We start from the raw sequence: 14,310 nt of genomic DNA, 5'->3' as shown, positions 1-14,310 counted from the left end.
ATGAGTCTGGGCAGCTTAAGGATGATTTCATTAAAAGTAGGATTATCTTAGGTACAAGTGTCCAGCTGTGGGAGCACATCTGCTGACAGAAGAGAAGCTTACTCTCAAGAAGGCCACCAATATATGCAGAAACTTTGTGGTACACATCATTAGCTGAAGAGTATTGATTGGAGAGCTGGCGAGACTGTGCACTGCTAGGAGAGTGTCCAAGACTACCAACAGCAGGCCAATGATAAGAAGGAAGGACAGCTTACAGAATGCAACATAAGAACATATGAAAGGGAGTAGGGGTGGGCCATTCAGACCCTCTAATATGCTCCACCATGCAATCAGGTCATGTCCGCTTCCTTCACCCTCTTCCCCTGCTGCGTAACCGTGGAGTTTGCAAATTCTCCCCGTGTCTGTGTGGGTTTCCTCTGGGTGCTCCGGTTTCTCCCCACAATCCAAAGATGTGCAGGTTAGGTGGATTGGCCACGCTAAATTGCCCCTTAGTTGTCCCAAGATGTGTAGCTTAACAGGATTAACCGTGGTTAATGCACGGTGTTACAGGGATAGGGCAGGCTTGGGTGTGATGCTTTTTTGAAGGGTCGGTGAAGTCTTGATTGTTCATCCAACAGTAAGAATCCTCCAGTAGCAAGCGAGAATAAACAAAAAAACAACTGCACAAAATAAATCCAAAGTAAAGGGTTTAATGAAGATCCTTTTTTACACAACGACTGGGGCCATGCCCTGGGTCAGAAAAGCTCCCACAATCCCCATCTGCTTCCTATTTCTGAAATCATAGAAACCCTACAGTACAGAAAGAGGCCATTCGGCCCATCGAGTCTGCACCGACCACAAACCCACCCAGGTCCTATCCCCATATCCTTACATATTTACCCATTAATCCCTCTAACCTACGCATCTCAGAACACTAAGGGCAATTTTTCTTTTGCATGGCCAATCAACCTAACCTGAACATCTTTGGACTGTGGGAGGAAACCGGAGCACCCGGAGGAAACCCACGCAGACACGAGGAGAATGTGCAAACTCCACACAGACAGTGACCCAAGCCGGGAATCGAACCCAGGTCCCTGGAGCTGTGAAGCAGCAGTGCTAACCACTGCACTACCGTGCCGCCCCAACTGGGTCAGCTGACCATCACAGCATGTTGCCATTGGTTACATAGTAACATCGGTGGGCCGAATGGCCTCTTTCTGCACTGTGGGGGATTCTACAGTTTATGTCGTACAATGAATTGAAATCAGTGAACAAACATCTTTAAAAGCTGTGCTTCGCTTTGGTAAAAGGCTGAGCTCTGGAAGGGTGTACATGTGCTAATGTCTGAACACATCAAGGCTGTTTAAGGGAACACAAACTGACACTGATTGACAATGCAGAGAAATGTGCAGGCCTGTTCTGTTTATATGCTTTGTCAGATGGAGTCTGGTTTTATTTCTACAAGCAGCAGTTTGGGACGAGTCAGTAATTAAGAAGCTTGGATGGTGTTATGGTCCTACGATCACAGAGGGAATGATCTCTCAACAGCTCTGAGGAATGGGAAGTTACCGAGATCTTTATCAGTCGCAGGTGTATTGTAACAGATGAATTCTATTAATTCTATTAACAGTAAGAACTGGGCAGCATGGACAAGTTGGGCTGATAATAAGAACATAAGAAATAGGAGCAGGAGTAGGCCATCTAGCCCCTCGAGCCTGCCCCGCCATTCAGTAAGATCATGGCTGATCTGACGTGGATCAGTACCACTTACCCGCCTGATCCCCATAACCCTTAATTCCCTTACCGATCAGGAATCCATCCATCCGCGCTTTAAACATATTCAGCGAGGTAGCCTCCACCACCTCAGTGGGCAGAGAATTCCAGAGATTCACCACCCTCTGGGAGAAGAAGTTCCTCCTCAACTCTGTCTTAAACCGACCCCCCTTTATTTTGAGGCTGTGTCCTCTAGTTTTAACTTCCTTACTAAGTGGAAAGAATCTCTCCGCCTCCACCCTATCCAGCCCCCGCATTATCTTATAAGTCTCCATAAGATCCCCCCTCATCCTTCTAAACTCCAACGAGTACAAACCCAATCTCCTCAGCCTCTCCTCATAATCCAAACCCCTCATCTCCGGTATCAACCTGGTGAACCTTCTCTGCACTCCCTCCAATGCCAATATATCCTTCCTCATATAAGGGGACCAATACTGCACACAGTATTCCAGCTGCGGCCTCACCAATGCCCTGTACAGGTGCATCAAGACATCCCTGCTTTTATATTCTATCCCCCTCGCAATATAGGCCAACATCCCATTTGCCTTCTTGATCACCTGTTGTACCTGCAGACTGGGCTTTTGCGTCTCATGCACAAGGACCCCCAGGTCCCTTTGCACGGTAGCATGTTTTAATTTGTTTCCATTGAGATAGTAATCCCATTTGTTATTATTTCCTCCAAAGTGTATAACCTCGCATTTATCAACGTTATACTCCATTTGCCATATCCTCGCCCACTCACTCAGCCTGTCCAAATCTCTCTGCAGATCTTCTCCGTCCTCCACACGATTCACTTTTCCACTTATCTTTGTGTCGTCTGCAAACTTCGTTACCCTACACTCCGTCCCCTCCTCCAGATCATCTATATAAATGGTAAATAGTTGCGGCCCGAGTACCGATCCCTGCGGCACGCCACTAGTTACCTTCCTCCAACCGGAAAAACACCCATTTATTCCGACTCTTTGCTTCCTGTCGGATAGCCAGTCCCCAATCCACTTTAACACACTACCCCCAACTCCGTGTGCCCTAATCTTCTTCAGCAGCCTTTTATGGGGCACCTTATCAAACGCCTTTTGGAAATCCAAAAACACCGCATCCACCGGTTCTCCTCCATCAACCGCCCTAGTCACACCTTCATAAAAATCCAACATGTTCGTCAAGCACGACTTTCCCCTCATGAATCCATGCTGCGTCTGATTGACCGAACCATTTCTATCCAGATGCCCTGCTATCTCCTCTTTAATAATGGATTCCAGCATTTTCCCTACTACAGACGTTAAGCTGACCGGCCTATAGTTACCCGCCTTTTGTCTCCTTCCTTTTTTAAACAGCGGCGTAACATTAGCCGTTTTCCAATCAACCGGCACTACCCCAGAATGCAACGAGTTTTGATAAATAATCACTAACGCATCCACTATTACCTCTGACATTTCTTTCAATACCCTGGGATGCATTCCATCCGGACCCGGGGACTTGTCCACCTTCAGTCCCATTAGTCTACCCAGCACTGCCTCTCTGGTAACATTAATTGTATTAAGTATTTCTCCTGCTGACAACCCTCTATCGTTAATATTTGGCAAACTATTTGTGTCCTCCACCGTGAAGACCGACACAAAAAACTTATTTAAAGACTCAGCCATATCCTCATTTCCCACTATTAACTCCCCCCTCTCGTCCTCCAAGGGTCCAACATTCACTCTAGCCACTCTATTCCTTTTTATATATTTATAAAAACTTTTACTATCATTTTTTATATTAATTGCTAGCCCAGCTTCATAGTCTATCCTTCCTTTCCTTATCGCTTTCTTAGTCTCTCTTTGTTGTTTCTTAAATTTTTCCCAATCACTTGTTTCTCCACTATTTTTGGCCACTCTGTACGCAGCTGTTTTTATTTTAATACTCTCCTTTATTTCCTTCGTTATCCACGGCTGGTTCTCCCTTTTCTTACAATCCTTGTTTTTTGCTGGAATATATTTTTGCTGAGAACTGAAAAGGATCTCCTTAAAAATCCTCCACTGTTCCTCAGCTATCCTACCTGCCAGCCTGCTCTCCCAGTCTACCTTAGCCAATTCATCCCTCATCCTATCATATTTCCCTCTGTTCAAACAGAGGACACTGGTTTGGGACCAAACTTTCTCCTCTTCCATCTGAATCAGAAATTCGACCATATTGTGGTCACTAGACCCAAGAGGGTCCTTCACAATAAGATCCTGAATTCTACCTACCTCGTTACACAATACCAGATCCAAAATAGCTCGTTCCCTCGTCGGTTCCGTAACATGCTGTTCAAGGAAACTATCCCGACAGCATTTTAAGAACTCTTCCTCCATTCCACCCTTACCGACTTGAGTCTGCCAGTCAATGTGCATGTTGAAGTCCCCCATGATTATTGCCGTTCCGTTTTTACACGCATCCCTTATCTGCTTGTTTATAGCCCTCCCTACCTCAACATTATTATTTGGGGGCCTATATACCACACCTACTAGTGTCTTTCTCCCTCTACTATTCCTCATCTCTACCCATAATGATTCCACGTTTTGTTCCTCAGAGCCTATGTCATCCCTCAGTACTACCCTGATATTATCTCTTATTAATAGCGCGACCCCACCACCTTTTCCTTCCTGTCTATTCTTCCTAAACGCCTGATACCCCTGGATATTCATCTCCCAGTCCTGGTCACCTTTCAGCCACGTTTCTGTAATGGCCACTAGATCGTACCCACTTGTGCTGATTTGCACCATCAACTCATTTACCTTGTTCCGAATGCTTCGTGCATTCAGGCAAAGTGTCCTTATTCCAGCTTTTATCTGGACCCGCTTTGATGAGTCGCGAACACCCTCTCCCTCTACTCCCTTATCTAAATTACCGCCTTCATTCACTTGCACCCTCTCCTCTACCATTAATTTTGTAATTCCCCTTACCCCTGCATCCTCCCCCCCATCAATTAGTTCCTTGATCCTAGTCAACTCTTCTAGCTCCCCTCCCCCCAACCTATCTAGTTTAAATTCTCCCCAGTAGCCTTAGCCAACCTACCGGCCAGGATATTGGTCCCCCTGTGATTCAAGTTCCACCCGTTTTTTGTATACAGATCACCCCTGCCCCTAAAGAGGTCCCAATGGTCCAGGAACCTGAATCCCTGCCCCCCTGCACCAGTCCCTCAGCCACACATTCATCTTCCACCTCACTCCATTCCTGCCCTCACCTTCCCGTGGCACAGGCAGTAATCCTGAGATTACTACCTTTGCTTTCCTCTTTCTCAGCTGTCTCCCTAATTCCCTGTACTCCCTTTTCATGACCCCTTCTCCCTTCCTACCCACATCAGCGGTACCAATATGTAGCGCTACCTCAGGCTCCTCTCCCACCTCAGGATTTCCGGGACGCGACTAGCGACACCCTGGATCCCGGCCCCAGGGAGGCAGACCACCATGCGAGACTCCCGCCTACCTCCGCAGAAACGCCTGTCTGTCCCCTTCACCATCGAGTCCCCGATTAATACCGCCTTCCTCCTCTTTTCCTTAGCCCTCTGAGTTACAGGGCTGGACTCCACTCCGGAGACACGGCCACTGCTGCTTCCCCCAGGCGGGCTGTCCCCCCCCAGCAGTACTCAAGCAGGAGTACTTGTTGTGCAGGGGCAAATCCACCGGGGTGCTCTCAACCACCCGAGCCTTACCCTTCCTGGCCGTCACCCACTTGGCCTCCTCCCGTGGCCCTGGTGTGACCACCTGATGATAGCTCTTGTTTATCACCTCCTCATTCTCCCTCATCAGCCTAAGATCCTCGAGCTGCAGTTCCAGCTCTCTAACACGGTCCCTCAGGAACCGCAGCTCGACACACCCCTCACAGATGTGGATGTCCGGGAGGCCAGATGCCTCCAGGACCTCCCACATCCTACACTGGGAACAACACACTGGTTTCACACACATACTGGACACTTTATGTCAAGTAAGACAGTGAAAAGTTAATAAGAATTTAAGGAAACAAAAACTCACCCCTGCTCGTCCAAGCCCTGTGAGCCAAAGCCCTGACAGCTCACTCAACTTCCCACTCACTCTGCTGCCCGCTGTATACTTTGGTGCGCTTTTAAACCCTCCAAAAACTTCCCCTGGCCTCTCCTGGGCCTACTTCCGGTTTTGAAAAAAACCTCCGATTTTAAACCCAAAATTAACTGAAAAAATAAATAATTAATTAAAGTCAGAAAACCAACTCTCTTACCCTCACCCTGCTCCTGGGAACATCTGATGGGCCTGTTTCCATGCTGCAAACCCCTATGACTCTATGATTCTATTGTTAACTAGTATTCCTACTGAACTTATTAAAGACTAATAAGATGTACAGCCAAGGGAGGGTAGGAGAAGGAAGAAAACAAAGAATCTGTCGGGGGTGGGGACGCTGGAGTCCCTGCCAAATTGCTGGCAGGACCTCATCATAATTTACTTTTGTTCCATTTGTCACCTTGCAGCCGTTCAGATGGACAGCCTGCCCCAGTGGCGGGAAAACAAAGCTCCATGACTGGTTGTGGTCAGAGCAAGAGCCAGACCAAGCTGTGATACATTGAGAAAGAATGCTTTCCATGGTGCATCTGTAAAAGTTGGTGAGAATCGTGGCGGACATGCCGAGTTTCCTTAGCTTCCTGAGGAAGTCGAGGTGTTGGTGGGCTTTCTTAACTATAGCATTGGCGTGGAGGGACCAGGACAGGTTGTTGGTGATCTGGAAACTTAGAAACTTTGGCCCTGATTTTATCGGCATAGCTGCTCCGAAATCAGGGTGGGCGAGGCTCGCAGAGCGGCATTCCCCGTTGCCTTGGGCGCGATCTTGCGAGCCTTGGGCAGCCATGCCGGTAAAATCAGGGCGTGTGTGTGTGTGTGTGTGTGCGTGCGTATGTGTGTGCGTATGTGTGTGCGTGTGTGCGTGCATGCATGTGTGTGTGTGCGTGCATGCATGTGTGTGCGTGCATGTGTGTACATGCATGCGTGTGTGCATGTGTGTGTGCGTGCGTGTATGTGTGTGTGCGTACGTGTATGCGTGTGTGTGCATGCGTGTGTGTGTGTATGCTGTGTGTGTGTGTGTGTGTGTGCGTGTGTGCGTGCATGTATGTGTGCGTGTGTGTGTGTGCGTGTGTGCATGCGTGTGTGTGTGGGGGGGGGAGGGTGGGAATGCGATGGGTAGGTGTTAATATCAAACCTATTATAACAAACAAAATTTGAACCATATTTACTGCAAAACGTGACCCATCACACTTGTATAAGTTAATGCCTTAGAGACAGAGTGGAATAAAGTTAGAGAGAAGAGTAGGAAACTCAAGTAAGCACTCTGAAACCGGCTAGCTCAGAGGTTACCCGATGGTTACCTTGTTCCAGCAAGTGTGAGATTAACAGAGGAACACAGCGGCCCCACAGTAATGTGTCTCTGCCTCTGAGTGGATCCACTCAGAATGAGATTCTCGTACTCACACATAAATCCAAGAACAGTTCTGGCCTCTGAGCTCATATCTATCTTGGCTGTATGGAGCCGCAGCTCAAAATCAAGTACATAAGCTGTTGGTGGATTTTATTTTGCTGCCACATAATCTGACACTCCCAGCATAGTGAGGTAAAGTCTGTGGCAGATTTCTGCTGCGAGCCTCCATAAATCATCCTTTACCTTCTGTTCAAAATACTCCACAAAGGCACTGACTTGAAATGACATGCATTTTTAACAACTAATCTCATCGCTCACCAGCCTGCATTTCTGCCAAGCTTGAATCTGTGTTCAATCAGAACTGCACCAAGCTGTGGTACCGAGCCACAAAGGAAGAGAGCGGCACTTGAAATGTGAAGGGCTAAATTTGTGTCTCAAGTGTGTATGCACACTCAAATACTCATTGGAGTTGAGAAGAATGAGAGGCGGCCTTATTGAGACAGAATGGCTGCCCAGGAGGCTTCTCGACAAAGTAGATGCTGAGAGGTTGTTTCCTCTTGTGGGACAATCTCGGACCAGAGGGCATACCTCAGAGGAAGGGGTCAGCCATTTAAGACAGAGAGGAGGAGGAATTTCTTCTCTCAGAGGGTAGTGTGTTTGTGCAATTCTTTGCCACAGAGGGCTGTGGAGGTTGGGTCGTTTACTATGTTCATAGATTCATAGAATCTCTACAGTGCAGAAGGAGGCCATTCAGCCCATCGAGCCTGCACCGACCACAATCCCAACCAGGCGCTATCCCCGTAACTCCATGCATTTACCGTAGCTAGTCCCCCTGACACTGAGGGACAATTTAGCATGGCCAATCCACCTAACCCGCACATTTTTCTTCAAGGCTGAGATAGACAGATTTTTAATTGGTTAGGGAATTGGTGATAAGGCGGGAAAGTGGAGTTGAGGATCACCGCATCAGATCGGCCATGATTTCACTGAATAGTGGAGCAGACCCGATGGGCTCTAAGTGTCAGAAACAGCCTTTCATTCATTTAGACAGCACAGGTATGCTTCTTAATAAAGCAGCTTGGGACATTGTTTCTGATTGTATTTGCTAGCAGTTCATAGAATCATAGAACCCCTACAGTGCAGAAGGAGGCCATATGACCCATCGAGTTTGCACCGACCACAATCTCATTTCTTTTCCCCCCCCTTGGAACCTACCTCCTTAACCAATATTTTGTTCATCTGTCCAAATATCTCCTTATGCGGCTCATTGTCAAGTTTTGTCTGATGAGCCGCCTGTGAGTAAGCCACACAGTTCGAAGAACAAACAACAAAAAAAATTACAGCACAGGAACAGGCCCTTCAGCCCTCCAAGCCTGCACCGACCATGCTGCCCGACTGAACTAAAACCCCCCACCCTTCCGGGGAAGATATCCCTCCATTCCCATCCTTTTCATGTATTTGTCCAGACTCCGCTTAAAACTCACTATCGTATCTGTTTCCACTACCTCCCCCTATAGCGAGTTCCAGGCACCCACCACCCTCTGTTTAAACAACTATGTTCAAGGGCAACTAGGGATGGGCAACAAGGGCTGGCCAGCCAGCGATGCCCATGTCCCATGAATGAATTTTTTTAAAATAAGCCCGCTAAGGGGCAAATTGAACACAATTTTACGGGGCCTCTCTGCTTTTATAGATGGCGAGCAAGGCGTGTGGCCAGGCGGACTTTTATGTTTTAGCTGTAACCTCAAAGCAGAGCGGGATGGCCTGCCTGGGGCTGAAATAAACATTAGGGAGGTATGTGGGGATTGAGGTCTATGTTTCAATGCGTTGATGTGGAGATGCCGGCGTTGGACTGGGGTAAGCACAATAAGAAGTCTCACAACACCAGGCTAAAGTCCAACAGGTTTATTTGGTAGCACGAGCTTTCAGAGTATCGCTCCTTCTTCAGGTGAGTGTCACTCCTTCTTCACTCACCTGAAGAAGGAGCGAGACTCCGAAAGCTGGTGCTACCAAATAAACCTGTTGGACTTGAACCTTGTGTTGTAGGACTTCTTACTGTTTCAATCCGCTGCCCAGACATTCTTTGCACAGTTTTCCCATCACCATTTACTTTCTTCCTCTGTTTGATTGGCTAAACTTTAACAACTACATCTAAAAAAGAAACATTTGACGACCGTGATGGGGGAATTACACTGGTGGGCGATGAACCCAGAAGGCCCTCACACTGTAAACAGGACTTTAAAAAAATGAGCTGATGTCTGTGGATGTCAAGTTTGCTGCAATCTAAGTGATGTACTGCAAAGGCAGCCATTGTTCAGCCACCTATTAGCTTTTTGAGATTTGGTGATTCATGGGTCCTGAGATTTCTTTCTTACACAAGCTGCATTTTGCAATGATTCATCACATCTTCCACCCTTGAAAGGCTGACAGTTCGTCGAGCTTCAGATCACAAGCTCAGCCCCCTCCCGCTTTCACTAGGTGGCGCTACAGTATGGCCTGTGAAGGAAGTGGTTGGAAAGCTAGCAGTTCCATGTGGTAAAAAGACACCTCCCCTGACGCTGCCATCACTCCTGTGTTCACACAACAGCAATCTACAGTTCAGAGCACAGATCTTAATTAGCACTGGGAATCAAGTCACAGCTAATGGCATAGAATTTACAGAACAGAAAAACGTCACTCAGCCCTGTGACGGTGTTTATACTCCACATCAGCCTTTCCCAACCTTTGTCATCTAAGCCCACATCATAAGACCATAAGACCATAAGACCATAAGACATAGGAGCGGAAGTAAGGCCATTCGGCCCATCGAGTCCACTCCACCATTCAATCATGGTTGATTTCAACTCCATTTACCCGCTCTCTCCCCATAGCCCTTAATTCCTCGAGAAATCAAGAATTTATCAATTTCTGTCTTGAAGACGCTCAACGTCTCGGCCTCCACAGCCCTCTGTGGCAATGAATTCCACAGACCCACCACTCTCTGGCTGAAGAAATTTCTCCTCATCTCTGTTCTAAAGTGACTCCCTTTTATTCTAAGGCTGTGCCCCCGCGTCCTAGTCTCCCCTGTTAATGGAAACAACTTCCCTACGTCCATCCTATCTAAGCCGTTCATTATCTTGTAAGTTTCTATCAGATCTCCCCTCAACCTCCTAAACTCCAATGAATATAATCCCACGATCCTCAGACGTTCATCGTATGTCAGGCCTACCATTCCTGGGATCATCCGTGTGAATCTCCGCTGGACCCGCTCCAGTGCCAGTATGTCCTTCCTGAGGTGTGGGGCCCAAAATTGCTCACAGTACTCCAAATGGGGCCTAACCAGTGCTTTATAAAGCCTCAGAAGTACATCCCTGCTTTTGTATTCCAAGCCTCTTGAGATAAATGACAACATTACATTTGCTTTCTTAATTACGGACTCAACCTGCAAGTTTACCTTTAGAGAATCCTGGACTAGGACTCCCAAGTCCCTTTGCACTTTAGCATTATGAATTTTGTCACCGTTTAGAAAATAGTCCATGCCTCTATTCTTTTTTCCAAAGTGTACGACCTCGCACTTGCCCACGTTGAATTTCATCAGCCACTTCTTGGACCACTCTCCTAAACTGTCTAAATCTTTCTGCAGCCTCCCCACCTCCTCAATACTACCTGCCCCTCCACCTATCTTTGTATCATCGGCAAACTTGGCCAGAATGCTCCCAGTCCCGTCATCTAGATCGTTAATATATAAAGAGAACAGCTGTGGCCCCAACACTGAACCCTGCGGGACACCACTTGTCACCGGTTGCCATTCTGAGAAAGAACCTTTTATCCCAACTCTCTGCCTTCTGTCTGACAGCCAATCGTCAATCCATGTTAGTACCTTGCCTCGAATACCATGGGCCCTTATTTTACTCAGCAGTCTCCCGTGAGGCACCTTGTCAAAGGCCTTTTGGAAGTCAAGATAGATAACATCCATTGGCTCTCCTTGGTCTAACCTATTTGTTATCTCTTCAAAGAACTCTAACAGGTTTGTCAGGCACGACCTCCCCTTACTAAATCCATGCTGACTTGTCTTAATCCGACCCTGCACTTCCAAGAATTTAGAAATCTCATCCTTAACGATGGATTCTAGAATTTTGCCAACAACTGAGGTTAGGCTAATTGGCCTATAATTTTCCATCTTTTTTCTTGTTCCCTTCTTGAACAGTGGGGTTACAACAGCGATTTTCCAATCCTCTGGGACTTTCCCTGACTCCAGTGACTTTTGAAAGATCATAACTAACGCCTCCACTATTTCTTCAGCTATCTCCTTTAGAACTCTAGGATGTAGCCCATCTGGGCCCGGAGATTTATCAATTTTCAGACCTTTTAGTTTCTCTAGCACTTTCTCCTTTGTGATGGCAACCATATTCAACTCTGCCCCCTGACTTTCCTGAATTGTTGGGATATTACTCATGTCTTCTACTGTGAAGACTGACGCAAAGTACTTATTAAGTTCCTCAGCTATTTCCTTGTCTCCCATCACTAGATTACCAGCGTCATTTTGGAGCGGCCCAATGTCTACTTTTGCCTCCCGTTTGTTTTTAATGTATTTAAAGAAACTTTTACTATCATTCCTAATGTTACTGGCTAGCCTACCTTCATATTTGATCCTCTCCTTCCTTATTTCTCTCTTTGTTATCCTCTGTTTGTTTTTATAGCCTTCCCAATCTTCTGACTTCCCACTACTCTTTGCCACATTATAGGCTCTCTCTTTTGCCTTGATGCATTCCCTGACTTCCTTTGTCAGCCATGGCTGCCTAATCCCCCCTCTGATAACCTTTCTTTTGTTTGGGATGAACCTCTGCACTGTGTCCTCAATTACTCCCAGAAACTCCTGCCATTGCTGTTCTACTGTCTTTCCCATTAGGCTCTGCTTCCAGTCGATTTTTGTCAGTTCCTCCCTCATGCGCCTGTAATTACCTTTATTTAACTGTAGAACCTTCACATCTGATTCTGCCTTCCTTCTTTCAAATTGCAGACTGAATTCTACCATATTATGATCACTGCTTCCTAAGTGTTCCCTTACTTTAAGATCTTTTATCACGTCTGGCTCATTACATAACACTAAGTCCAGAATAGCCTGTTCCCTCGTGGGCTCCATCACAAGCTGTTCCAAAAAGCCATCCTGTAAACATTCAATGAATTCCCTTTCTTTGGGTCCACTGGCAACATTATTTACCCAGTCCACCTGCATATTGAAATCCCCCATGATCACTGTGACCTTGCCTTTCTGACATGCCCTTTCTATTTCGTGGTGCATTTTGTGCCCCTGGTCCTGACCACTGTCAGGAGGCCTGTACATAACTCCCATTATGGTTTTTTTGCCTTTGTGGTTCCTCAACTCTACCCACACAGACTCCACATCGTCTGACCCTATGTCGTTTAGTGCTATTGATTTAATTTCATTTCTAATTAACAAGGCAACCCCGCCCCCTCTACCCACCCCTCTGTCTTTTCGATAGGTTGTGAATCCCTGGATGTTTAACTGCCAGTCCTGAACCCCCTGCAACCACGTCTCTGTGATGCCTACCACATCATACCTGCCAGTCACAATCTGGGCCACAAGCTCATCTATCTTGTTCCGGACACTGCGGGCATTTAAATATAGCACCTTTAATTCCCTATTGACCGTCCCTTTTTGTTTTCGTATTCTTTTCTACAGCCGAAATCCTACCACCTCGCCCGACCCGATTCCGAGGTTCCCAGAACGGAAATCTCTGTTGACTTCGAGCGGGATGTTACGATCGCGCCCGAGCGAGGCCGCAAAATCCCGCCCTACAAGCGTGACGATCGAGCTTCCCCTGAAATTCATACATCCCAATTGCCTCAGTGACTTACAATGGGGCGGCACGGTGGCACAGTGGTTAGCACTGCTGCCTCACAGCACCAGGGACCCGGGTTCGATTGCCGGCTTGGGTCTGTGTGGAGTTTGCACATTCTCCCCGTGTCTGCGTGGGTTTCCTCCGGGTGCTCCGGTTTCCTCCCACACTCCAAAAATGTGCAGGTTAGGTGGAATGGCCGTGCTAAATTGACCCTTAGTGTCAGGGGGACTAGCAGGGTAAATATATAGGATTATGGAGATAGGGCCTCGGTGAGATTGTTACTGGTGCAGGCTTGATGGGCCGAATGGCCTCCCTCTGCACTGTATGGATTCTATGACTCACTGCAGTGGCACATTCCACAATCTCCTGCATCCTTTATTAGATATATTAGTTACTGTCGAATACTTACAGCCCCCAGTTTTGGGATTCCCCACAAGTGGAAACATCTTCTCTATGTCAACCTAATTAAACCCTTTCATAATGTTGAACATTTCGATTAGATTGGCCCACAGCTGGGCTATTCAGTCTATCCTGATAGTTTCAACTTGTCAAATCCAGTATCATCCCAGTAAATGTTTTGTTGCACCTTCACCAGTGCCTCCATATTCCTTTATGATATGTCGAGATCAGAAATGCTCCGAGTACCGTGATCTAACTGAGGGCTCCATATAAATTGCACGTAGCTTCGCTGTGCTTAATTCTATTCCCCCAGCAATAAACACTATTTTGTTTGCATTCTTTTGTGGCTTTGTTCACCTGTATTGCTATGTGTATTGTTTGATACATTTGCTTCTTGACCCTATTTAGGCTCTTACCATCCAAGAAGTTTGCAACCTCCTTATTCACCCTACCAAGATGCACCATAACACACTCATCTGAATGATAGTAATTTTCATTTCCTTGCCCATTCTGCAAGGTAATAATGTCTTCACACATCATAGAATCATACAGTGCAGAAGAGGCCCTCCTGCCCATCGAGTGCACACCAACACATTAAAAACACCTGAACTCCCACCTAATTCCATTTGCCAACCCTTGGCCCATAGCCCTGAATGTTATGATGTGCCAAGAGCTCCTTCAGATACTTTATTTATTATACTTTATACTCTACCACCTTCCCAGGCAGCGCATTCCAGACCATCACCACCCTCTGCATTAAAACATTTTTCCTCACATCCCCCCAAAACCTCCTGCCTCTCAACTTGATCCCCCCCCCCGCCCCCCCGTAACTGACCCTTTAACTATGGGGAACAGCTGCATCTTATCCACCCTGTCCATGCACCTCATAATCTTGTACACCTCGATCAGTCTTCTCTGC

General features: G+C 46.9%; 1 protein-coding gene across 1 annotated transcript in view; it reads right to left on the bottom strand.

Annotated features, from left to right (window-relative positions):
- The window catches only part of dpp6a (dipeptidyl-peptidase 6a), a 343,110-nt gene that overhangs the window by 261,474 nt on the left and 67,326 nt on the right, over nt 1–14,310 (bottom strand). The gene's annotated exons all lie outside the window — the stretch shown is intronic.

This window comes from Mustelus asterias, chromosome 2 (assembly GCF_964213995.1).
Source record: "Mustelus asterias chromosome 2, sMusAst1.hap1.1, whole genome shotgun sequence".
In the NCBI taxonomy this organism is placed as follows: Eukaryota; Metazoa; Chordata; class Chondrichthyes; order Carcharhiniformes; family Triakidae; genus Mustelus; species Mustelus asterias.
This window is presented reverse-complemented; position numbering and strand designations above follow the sequence as displayed.